This window comes from Anarrhichthys ocellatus, unplaced genomic scaffold, assembly GCF_004355925.1.
Source record: "Anarrhichthys ocellatus isolate YVR2014 unplaced genomic scaffold, GSC_Weel_1.0 scaffold243, whole genome shotgun sequence".
Lineage (NCBI taxonomy): Eukaryota > Metazoa > Chordata > Actinopteri > Perciformes > Anarhichadidae > Anarrhichthys > Anarrhichthys ocellatus.
In genome coordinates, this window is record NW_022280273.1 from 102450 (window position 1) to 114210 (window position 11761).

The following is an 11761-nucleotide window of genomic DNA, read 5'->3' on the forward strand; positions in this document are numbered from 1 at the left end:
AAACACATTGGTCTCTATGGAGCAGAAAGTTGGTTTTCCTCTCAATTACAGGCTTCTGTGCCAAATGTGTAAATCTGTGGGATTCCACAGTCATTTGTCTACGACAAGGACAAGATTAGCTACTTTTAAATCCAGAAATTATGCATGAAGAGTGAAGATTGTGGACACAGTGGCAAAAGACAAATGTTTACTTAACAGCATTCCAACAATAAAAGTCAGGTACAAAATAAATCAACAAAAAGTGATTGAGTCATCTTTAGTATAAATTATATGTGCAAAAAGTTTATTGTGAAGCAATTCCCAAGTAGAAGACGAGACTTTCCTGTAAAATGATCAAATATAAACGTCAGTATTTAACTGTATGCTTTACGGTCCTTATTTGCACATGGCAGCGCTCTGAAGCTTTCAATGATAAGGCACCGATGGTAGCTCCAACAGCTGCTCCAGCAGCGACTCCTACTACCACACCGATTGGACCTCCTGCAACTCCAATCAGACCTCCGACAGCAGCACCATAGGCTGTTGCCACAGCTATTACCAGAGCAGTGACAAAGTCATTGTATTTTTCAGCTAGAAACCTGGCTTCATGCTCATATCTTCTATTCACCCGCTTCATCTCCCTGCGGTAGGCCCTTTCCTGATATTGAGATATCTGTTCTTCCAGCTCTCTCTGCTTCTTCGCCTCCAGCTCCTTCAGGAGTCACTGTTTCTCTATCTATGGCTGCCTCTGCTCTCAGGAACATTTCGTTGGTGTAGTAACTTCCTCCGTTAGCCATAGTCATCTTGTCAATTTTGTCCAGCAGCTGACCGGTTTGTTCAGGGTCTTTGATTTCATTGTTAAAGACGTGGTACCGATGGTTGCACTTCTGAATGATGGCTGGCACTTCGGGACTCTCTGAAATAAAGCCCTCAATGGTTTGGTTCCTCAGCTGGTCTCCATGTGTGAACAACACCATTGTGTATTTAGCTGCATCATCCACAAAAGTGGTCTGAATCATCTTGACTGTGTCCTGCTCCTCCTGGGTGAACCTGTCCAGCTGAAGAACCACCAGGAAGGCGTGGGGACCAGGAGCAGAGAGAGAGATGCACATCTTGATCCTCTTCAACACCGCTACTTGGGCGAAATTTGTGTCAAACAGCCCCGGAGTGTCGATGACGGCGACCTTTCGACCTCCAACAACCCCCTTAGCTTTCTGGCATTCAGACGTCAAGGAGGATGGAGACAGCTCGGACTCCCCAGGATGATGTTTCCTGCGGTGCTCTTTCCCACTCCGGTCTTCCCGACTAGAACAATCCTCCTTTCGTTTGGAATTGCGGCACCCTGCCGGACAGAAATACACCGTTCGTCATACAGTGCTGCGTTGTCAAACAGAGAGGCTGTTGAGGGAATGATTTCAGCTGACTTCATTTTTGTCACCTCTCACGAGACAATATCAGAGTGCACTTGTCCTCTTAGCCAACAGTCAGGTTACAAGGCTGAAAAAACAGCCTTTGTTTTTGTCTTCAATCAAACAGGTCAAACAAGACCAAAATGTTTTCAACTGAGAGCATCATGTTACTGTAAATGACGTCAAGGCAAGTTTGGATAGCACCTTTTAAAAGCAAGGCTATTCAAGGTACTTTACGTAAGGCCTGAACAGTGATATAAAAAGACAAAATATGAAGACCCCAAAGGGATTTATTGGGACTCAGTTATACTTAGCTGTCCGGTCAACATTTTAGACTGAGCTGTAAAGACAACATCACAAAAGTTGGGCCCATTGTTTTTTTAATTCTGCTGAGACATAAGTCCTTTACCTCTTGATATATTCTTAAGGTGAGAGTTTGTCCATGTTCATGACTAAACCAAGATTCATGGCTTTTTTGTTGTCTTTAATGTTAGCGACTGAAGCTGAGCACTGACTTCTAATTGTTCTTCGTTGGTTCCCAAAGACAATAATTTGATTTTAGCAAATCCAATCACTGATATGTTGAATACACTTATGCTTGCTTTATGCTTGTATGGGACCATAGTCACCCGCTGATATTTATATATATAAAGAAAAACACAAACTGATTTCTTAGGTTTTGGCCTCTGGTCTGACTGACTTTGTTCTTCGGTCTCCTATTCTTAGTCTTTCTTAGTCCTTGATTTTATTATGGAAGCCCATTTCTGCAATGAAAATAAATCAGTAAGTAAAAGGTTAGAATGGATTTTAAAAATCTGTTTTTGGAATGGGTTGCCAACCATGAGTTTCAGGTTTTCTGGTTGCGTCCAACCAGGGACATTTGTTTATTCCCCATCTCTCTCTCCCCTTATTTTCTGATATCTCATTAAAGTGAATGGGGACGATATTGTTGATTGTCATATTCTTCAACCAATCAGATCTTTAGTTTGACATGTTGGGCGTATTCTTTGACGTGTCAGAGCTTGCTAGCTGGCCTACAAGTACGTGATTGGTCAGTGGGATAGCCTGACATGTTGGGCGGTGACAATCCCAATATCTGCTGCCTCTGTGGAGCGGACATTTTCAGCCCTCAAACGCATTAAAACCTATTCAAGAAATATAACTGGGGAGGCTCGACTGTCTCCACTGGCGTCCATGAATCGAGAAGGACTTCTTACTGGAACTAAAACGCACGGATGTACTGAACAACCGTGAGATTAAACTCGTTATTAACAAAGAAAGGAGGATGGAGTTTGTCTTTAAATAGTGAACAGCAGCTCTGGTAAGTTAAATGCGTTTGTTTTTACATCTGCAGTAGCTTTAATATGCTTGTTTATATATTATTATTTGTACAACTTGTTTTTATGAAGATTTTTGTTTGGTTTTATATGTGATAGGAACCATTGTTACGTTGCTCTGGGGACATATTTAGCCGGTGCCAGTGTTGGCAACTTGGCGACTTTCTCGCTAAATCTGGTGACTTTTAAAACCCTCATGAAGACTTTTTTTGTCAAAAGCTACAAGCGACAAATCTAGCGACTTGTTCTGGTGTTGTTGGAGAATTTTCTGGTGTTTTGACGTTAAAGCACGTACGTTCTGCACTGTCGTGAATGAGCAGCGGGTGCTGCCGTGAGCCCCTCCGCCGCCGCCCACAGAAGCCTCGCGCTGCAGTCCCAGTTGCAGTCAGAGCAAAGAGGAGACGCACTCTCGGCAGTTAGTGTATCTACAGGTGTTGGCTTCATATTTACATGAAACAAATAATAACCGTAGCTGTGTTTCAGCTGCAGGACAGCAGTGAAGGCCCAGGTATAAAATGCACGGCCCGCCACTGCTAAATGGGGATTATGAAAAAAAGGTAAAATAAGACAAGGTCTTTACTGAAATTTAAAATGGCATTTGTAAAACTGAACTTTTTCTGTCTGTAATCGATTTCCATAATTATCACTGTTTAATAGATAATAACAATCAAGATGAGGATAATGTTGTTTTTGTTATTTAACAGGAGTAAAAGACTGTCCTGGTTTCTGGAGACACTTTTTCACTATGATTTCAATATAATACTGCTCACAATATTATTAAAAGCACCTCTGTCCATTACTTGAAATACTGTGTTACATTCATGGTTGTCATCCCAAAAATATATAAATCCACCTTCAATTTGAAACAGAAGTTAACGAGACATCGAAAAAGTATATCCAGAGGGACATGTCAATAAAGTGTAATATGCACAGGAATATTAATTACTCTCAAACAAAGGAAAAAATAATTCCACAGAAAAACCCCTGACTCTTACCATGATAGTGTGGCCTGCTCATGTTGAGAAGCTAAAAAGATTTTGCTGTTATGTGTCCTGTCATGCCATGAATTTCTCTTCCTGACACTTGTCATGACTTTATCTTTGTTACTTCCACATGGGCGTTCCCTTTCTTGCTGCTAGACTGGAATTTCCAAGCACAAGGAAGTGCTGCATGTTTTTTAAATGCAGTCACAGAGCATGTGGAATGTCACATTTAAATACCTGCATTTTATGTAGATGTTTCATGTGTGAATGAGCTCATACCCACGTAGGAAACCTGAAGCATCCAATCACACAAATGCCATTGCTTTATCTAAAATGAACCCGAACATAATAAAACATGAGAGTAGAGTTGAGCTCAGTATCTTTTCTGCTTCTGCTGTCATTCAATATTTGTAGGAAATTTAATAAGCATAGTTCCCAAAGTTTTGAGCTGTTCTTTCATTAGTATTTTTTAATGTTGGTCTCTTGATACACTTTTGTGTGAACCTATAATCTGTAACGATTGCTCAAGCCTCCCAGTTTCACCATAAGCTTTCCAGCTTCACTACGGGTTTACAAAGCTTTGACGGGCTACATCAAAAAATAAAACAATAGCTACTTCTCATGAAGTGTCTAAGAAAACTTGTCTATTACACAGATCAGTAGTTTGGAAGGTATTTCTGACACTAATATCATAGAATCATAGAATTCAGTCAAATATTCAATAATAGAGTCACCGATCGAGTCAGTGACATATTTCCCATATGAATAAGAATATCTGAATTAATTTACTAAGGACAATGAAACGCGAATCGCCACCGTATCGTGGTGGAGGAGTTTGAGTGGCTCAGTGATCCTGGGAGCTATGTTGTCCGGGGCATTGGCCCCTGGTAGGGTCTCCCAAGGCAAACAGGTTTCAGGGGAGAGCCCAGACTAAGAGCGGTTCAAAACGACCCCTATGATAGTTAGCCCACGGACTACAGCCACCTCGCCCGGACCAGGGAAACCGGGGCACCCTCCCGGAGCCAGACCCAGGAGGGGAGCTCGTAGGCGAGCGTCTGGTGGCCGGGCCTTTGCCCATGGGGCCCGGTCGGGCTCAGCCCGAATAAACACCATGGAGCAGCCACCCTGTGGACCCACCACCTGCAGGGACAAGCATCGGGGTCAGGTGCTATGCAGACCGGGTGGTGGGTCGGGCGGGAGGCCCGGGCATGCCGATCGCCGGCGGCATAGACTAGCTCTAGGGACGTAGAACGTCACCTCGCTAGCGGGGAAAGAGCCGGAGCTGGTGCAGGAGGTGGAGCGATACCAGCTAGAAATAGTTGGACTCACCTCCACACACAGCGTTGGCTCTGGAACCAAGCTCCTGGAGAGGGGTTGGACTTTGTCCTTTTCCGGAGTTGCCCAGGGTGAGAAGCGCCGGGCGGGAGTGGGGATACTCATGAGCCCCCGGCTGAGCGCCGCTGTGTTGGAGTTCTCCCCGGAGAGCGAGAGGGTCGCCTCCATGCGCCTATGGGTTGCGGGGAGCAAGGCTCTGACTGTGGTTTGTGCTTATGCACCAAACAGCAGTTCGGAGTATCCGGCCTTCTTGGAGTCGGTGGGAGGGGTCCTGGAAAGGGCGCCGCCTACCGACTCCATAGTTCTCCTGGGGGACTTCAACGCTCACGTGGGCAATGACGGAGAAACCTGGCGGGGGGTGATTGGGAGGAACGGCTTGCCCGATCTCAACCCGAATGGTGTTTCGTTATTGGACTTCTGTGCTTGCCACAGTTTGGCCATAACGAACACTATGTTCGAACATAAGGTGGCTCATAAGTGTACCTGGTACCAGAACACCTTAGGCCGGAGATCAATGATCGACTTTGTAATCGTATCATTTGATCTGCGGCCGTATGTCTTGGACACTCGGGTGAAGAGAGGAGCAGAGCTGTCAACTGATCACCACCTGGTGGTGAGTTGGATCAGATGGCAGGGGAACCGGTTGGAAAGACCCGGCAAACCCAAACGTGTAGTGAGGGTGAACTGGGAACGTCTGGCGGAGGACCCTGTCCGGGAGGTCTTTAACTCCCACCTCCGGAAGAACTCACACATCCCGAGGGAGGTTGGGGACACGGAATCCGAGTGGACCATGTTCAAAGCCTCTATTGTGGACGCGGCCGCTAGGAGCTGTGGCCGGAAGGTCATCGGTGCCTGTCGTGGCGGCAACCCGAGAACCCGGTGGTGGACACCGGAGGTGAGGGAAGCCGTCAAGCTGAAGAAGGAGACCTTCAAGGCCTGGTTGGCCCAGGGGTCTCCTGAAGCAGCTGATGGGTACCGGCAGTCCAGAAGGGCTGCAGCTGCGGTGGTCGCGAATGCTAAAACTCGGGCATGGGAGGAGTTCGGGGAGGCCATGGAGAAGGACTTTCGGTTGGCCTCAAGGAGGTTCTGGCAAACCATCCGACGGCTCAGGAAGGGAAAGCAGGGCTTACCCCAGGCTGTTCTCAGCAGGGGGAGGGAACTGCTAACCCGGACGGAGGACATCGTCGGGCGGTGGAAAGAGCACTTTGAGGAACTCCTAAACCCGACCAACATGTCCTCTGCAGAGGAGGCAGCGCCTGAGGACCTAGGGGGAGGCTCACCCATATCCCTGGCAGAGGTCGCTGAGGTAGTTAAAAAGCTCCTTGGTGGCAAGGCGCCGGGGGTGGATGAGATCCGCCCTGAGATGCTGAAGGCGCTGGACATAGTTGGGCTGTCCTGGCTGACACGCCTCTTCAATGTCGCATGGGGGTCGGGATCAGTGCCCATGGAATGGCAGACCGGGGTGGTGGTTCCCATCTTCAAAAAGGGGGACCGGAGAGTGTGCTCGAATTACCGGGGTATCACACTACTCAGCCTCCCAGGGAAGGCTTATGCCAGGGTGCTGGAAAGGAGGCTCCGACCGCTTGTCGAACCTCAGATTCAAGAGGAGCAGTGCGGATTCCGTCCCGGCCGTGGAACAGTGGACCAGCTCTTTACCCTCGCAAGACTACTGGAGGGGTTCTGGGAGTTTGCCCAACCAGTCTACATGTGCTTTGTGGACTTGGAGAAGGCTTTCGACCGGGTCCCTCGGGGGGTCTTGTGGGGGGTGCTGCGGGAGTATGGGGTGCCGGACCCGTTACAACGGGTGATCCGGTCTCTGTACGACTGCAGTAGGAGCTGTGTCCGCATTCTCGGCAATAAGTCAGACACGTTCCCGGTGGGTGTTGGCCTCCACCAGGGCTGCCCTTTGTCACCGGTCCTGTTCGTGATTTTCATGGACAGGATATCTAGGCGCAGCCTGGGGGCAGAGAACGTCAGGTTCGGGGGTCTCGGGATCGCCTCTTGTGGTCCTGTTAGCCTCCTCGGATTGTGACCTCCAGCATTCACTGGGGCGGTTTGCAGCCGAGTGTGAAGCGGCGGGGATGAGAGTTAGCACCTCCAAATCTGAGGCCATGGTGCTCTGCCGGAAACCGGTGGATTGCTCCCTCCAGGTGGGGACGGAGTGCCTACCTCAAGCGAAGGAGTTCAAGTATCTCGGGGTCTTGTTCACGAGTGAGGGTAAGATGGAGCGGGAGATCGACAGACGGATCGGTGCGGCTGCAGCAGTAAAGCAGGCGCTGCACCGGACCGTCTTGGTGAAGAGGGAGCTGAGCCGGAAGGCAAAGCTCTCAATTTACCACTCGGTCTACGTTCCTACCCTCACCTATGGTCACGAACTCTGGGTCGTGACCGAAAGGACAAGGTCGCGGCTACAAGCGGCCGAAATGAGTTTCCTCCATAGGGTGGCCGGGCTCAGCCTTAGAGATAGGGTAAGGAGCTCGGTCATCAGGAGGGAGCTTGGAGTAGAGCCGCTACTCCTTCGCGTCGAAAGGAGTCAGCTGAGGTGGTTCGGGCATCTAATTAGGATGCCTCCTGGACGCCTCCCACTGGAGGTTTTCCAGGCACATCCAACTGGGAAGAGACCCCGGGGAAGACCTAGAAACACGCTGGAGAGATTACATCTCCCAGCTGGCCTGGGAACGCCTCGGGATCCCCTAGAATGAGCTGGAACATGTTGCCGGTGAGAGGGAGGTCTGGGTCGGCCTGCTTGACCTGCTGCCACCGCGACCCGACCCCGGATAAGTGGTGGAAAATGGATGGATGGATGGAGGACAATGAAACACGTGAAAGGAGATGAAGGCAACTGATCATTGTTTTTAGAAAACAGTCTCTGTACTGAAGTGTAGTTATGAATCTTTAACGAGGTGTAGTCAGCTGGAAATCCTTGGATCCTTGAAAAGACAGAGGACAGTTGCAGCCAGTGTGCGAAATACGGGGGGTCTCTGGGGATTCGAAACCCCTTGATTGACCCTTAAAGCCTCAATAGCAAAATTTAAGTATTAATTAATTTACAATCTCAAACAGATTCTGAAATTTCTGCAATAAGCCATCCTTTGAACTGGTAAACCTCTGTCAGTAAAGTCATATTATCTGTCTTCTTGTCATATGCCAAACATGTTCACTTGTGTCAAATGTTTTGGATAACCACCACGCAATTTTCCTCTGGAAATGTTTGGACTTTCTAATAAGGTCAACCATGCTATTAATCATCATTTTATCGATTTACATCCACTACTGTTGGCAACAGTTGTGCTTGTCCCTTTGATGTTTCAACATGGCAAAATCCCTGTCAACAAAGTAAGCTCCATGAAGAAATGGTTTTCGCAGGCTGAACTTGACTGGCCTGCACAGAGCCCTGACCTAATCCAGTGAACTGGACCGTGAACCAGACCGTATAACCCAACATCAGTGTTGGACCCCACTAATGCTCTTGTGTCTTAATAAGAGCAAATCCCTCCGGCCAGCTTCAACTCCTGGTGGAAAGACTGGAAAGTTATAGCATCACATTAGCTGAAGCTACACCATTGGTCCGTTGAGTGTTGACGTTTCCCCATTGGCCATGCTCTTTTAAAATGAATAGATAGTCGCTCAGTTACGTCCTCAATTATTGACTCAAACGTAGCATAACCATATGCTATATGCATATGCTACTCCAGTAATGGCAGATCTACATTTAATATCCAGGAGTTCATATTAAAGACACTGCCAATCTGTGTAACACCTTGGCCACAATTGACCCGACGCTAAGTCCCGCCCCTCAGAGTTGGTTTAAGTTGTTTAATGCTGCAGTGTCTGTTGGTCAACTGGTTTTGTTTGTTACTGCTGGAGTTGGTCGCTCTGTAACGATAGTGATTCAAGTAACTTGAAAACCTGTGTGTGGTGTATTTTTCAGTCTCAGGAAAGGTGACTCAGGCCAAAGCTCCAATGCTTACTGTCAAAGGTCCTGAAAAGCTTAAGAAAAAACGTGCTGACATTGTACAACTTGTCCGGACAATTTACAGACAGGTCTCCATGACTCAACAGAAGTTGGTATCTGTTATAATGATTTTTACATCGGCCTCGAGTCAATTTTTCTAACAGGACATTTATTCTTGCAAGAAGGAGACAGAGTTGATTAACATACAGAATGTACATCAAGGCTGCTCGGAGATCTGTCTCCGAGTCGCTGATATTTATTCTGAGTAAAGAACATGCAGTATTGGCACAGGGTTATTTACGATAAGGTGTTCATCACAAAGGATAACGCACACACAAATTGCGTTCACACAGCGTAATTATCACAAAGCCTGGAACATCACTTGAACAATTTGTTTTGGTCCAAGGGTCACTTTATCGAAATCAGGAAGTCATGGTTATTGACATCTTCTACAGGTTTATTATCTATTATTTAGGCCAAAGAGCTGAAGTGTTCTTTTTAGGAGACACTAATGTCTGATAGACTAAACAGCTGTGGTGTTTAGTGTCAAAGAATGTTCACACACACACATTCAGCAGAGGACGCAGACCACAAGAGTTCACGTGAGGACATAAGGCCCTGTAAGTGCAACACATTAATTAGTCATTAGATTTTTCCCCAACAGTATCAAACATTTGTTCTTTCTTTTCTGCATGCTCTGAAATGACTGCTGCCTTTGTTTGCGCTGAATGTTTGGCAACAGTAAAACTGCTACAAAGGTATTAGAAATATGAAGACAGAAACAACTTTACTCTTGATTATCCTCTTGTGCCTGTGCAGCGAGCTGACCTCAACAGCTGCAGATAGTGTTTCACAAGTGCACCTCCTGTAATTGATAACACGCTGAAGACAATGGGCACCAAAATGACAATGGCTCCTAATGACACATTTATCTGACCACATGAAGCATTTCAGCGCCTGTATGATGAAATTCCTCCAAGCTGCCACTTGATGTCAGTGTTGTCTGAGGTTCAGAAAAAAGGCACCAGCCACCGGCCTTTTCATCCACACACATGCTCAAACACAGTGCCCATTAAGTGTCAGGTGTCCAGCATTTACAATGGACCATCCACGCCCTCCAAAATGACAATAAAACAGTTTCCTTATTTTACACCAATACGGTGTATACGGCTTTGTTAGATTTAGGCACAAACCCACTTGGTTCGGGAAAGATCATGGTCTGGGTTAACAGTATTTGGTCATGGTTGGGCAAACATCAAAGTTTGGGTTGAAAGTATTCCATTGGTATTTAAAAGTTACTCAAAATGACGTTTAGCTGTCCAGCTGCAATGTTGGTTCACTCTCACTGCTCTCATAGTGCCAATTTTTTGCTGCTATTGTGGCACTGGTTGTTTGAGAAGACCCCCCCCCCCCCCCCTTTTTTTATTCAGTAAAAGCTAAGGTCTCACAAACACAACACTATAACTTTGTCACTTACCTGTATCATTCTGTTATTAGTTATTTTACTGGGATCTGTGGTTATTTAATTCCTGCTAAGCCCAGCATTGTCAGCAGAGGGCGCTCTATGCATTATACTGAGCATCAGTAGGTAACACTTGTAGAGTAGAAGGAAGCCGCCAGTACAAGAGGAGTGAGTTCATAAACAGGACAGAGAGCACTTCTGACATAACCACTATTTTCATATTTCATCAGAAATTAAATGTGTTGCACCAGAGTGGGCTTTGTGTCATTATTGGCCCTGTAACACAACAGACAGCTGTTTTAAGATAAAGAGCTGTAAAAGCTGTCTTATTTCAGTTTGTGGATTGGTTGGCCCTCCAGATATCCAAATGTATGAGCACAAGCACTGAAAAATTTAGTTTTTCATGTCCCCTTTTAGTGAGGAACACTCCCGCATAGATTGTTTAACCATTTATTGCCAAATGGAGTTAAACTTGGCACTGATGGCTCCGCTCTTTAAATGCTCCCCGGATTAGCCAGCAGCTACCAAGCCAAAACGGGGAGCACCAAGCATCAACCCCCAAAACAACGGAACCCAATGCCAAGTCTGGTATTACGCCCATGGTAAGCATCAGCCGGACAAGCATGCATCTCAAACGAGGCCATCCTACCGTTTATGTGAACTATCTACTGTATGTATAGCAGCAAGCATGCTACAGACCTCAGCAAACATTACCTTAAGAATAAGGGTGCAAGCGTGCATCCCAAAATATCTTCCGCTACGTGAAATATCTGTGTAGCAGCAAGACTGCTGCAGACCTCAGCTGTTAGGTGCCGCTTTTTGGGAAGGATGCAAGCATGCATCCGAGAGAGGTCATACTACCTAAATGAAGCAGTGAACCCCAGCAAACCGCTTGCAAATGCAGCATTTACATTTATTTATTTAATTAATTAATTAATTAATTAATTAATTAATTAATTAATTAATTTACATTTATTGATTATCATGCATGGAGGTACTAAAGTAGTGTACAAGGTAGCGTTCATAGCCTTTTGAGCTGCGATTATCTCGACAACTCCCGGGTCAACTTAACGTTCATAGGCTGCTGAGGACCAGCGGCCCATAGCTTTCAGTGTAGATGTTGGGACCAATGCAACTGCAGAGGTAGCTGCACCGATGCGAAAGGAGTGCGGAGTGTATTGCTGAGGAAGGAGTCCACATCATTTGCAGAGGAGTCGGGTTGTATAATCAGCTTGATGTGGCTTTTCTTTGTCGGTCAGAAACAAGGGTATATCTATGTATGTATATATATATATATATAT

General features: G+C 46.4%; 1 pseudogene; it reads right to left on the reverse strand.

Annotated features, from left to right (window-relative positions):
- Positions 1 to 346: 346 nt before the first annotated feature.
- On the reverse strand, positions 347 to 2351 carry LOC116401076 (GTPase IMAP family member 9-like; annotated as a pseudogene).
- Between the last annotated feature and the right edge of the window lie 9410 nt (positions 2352 to 11761).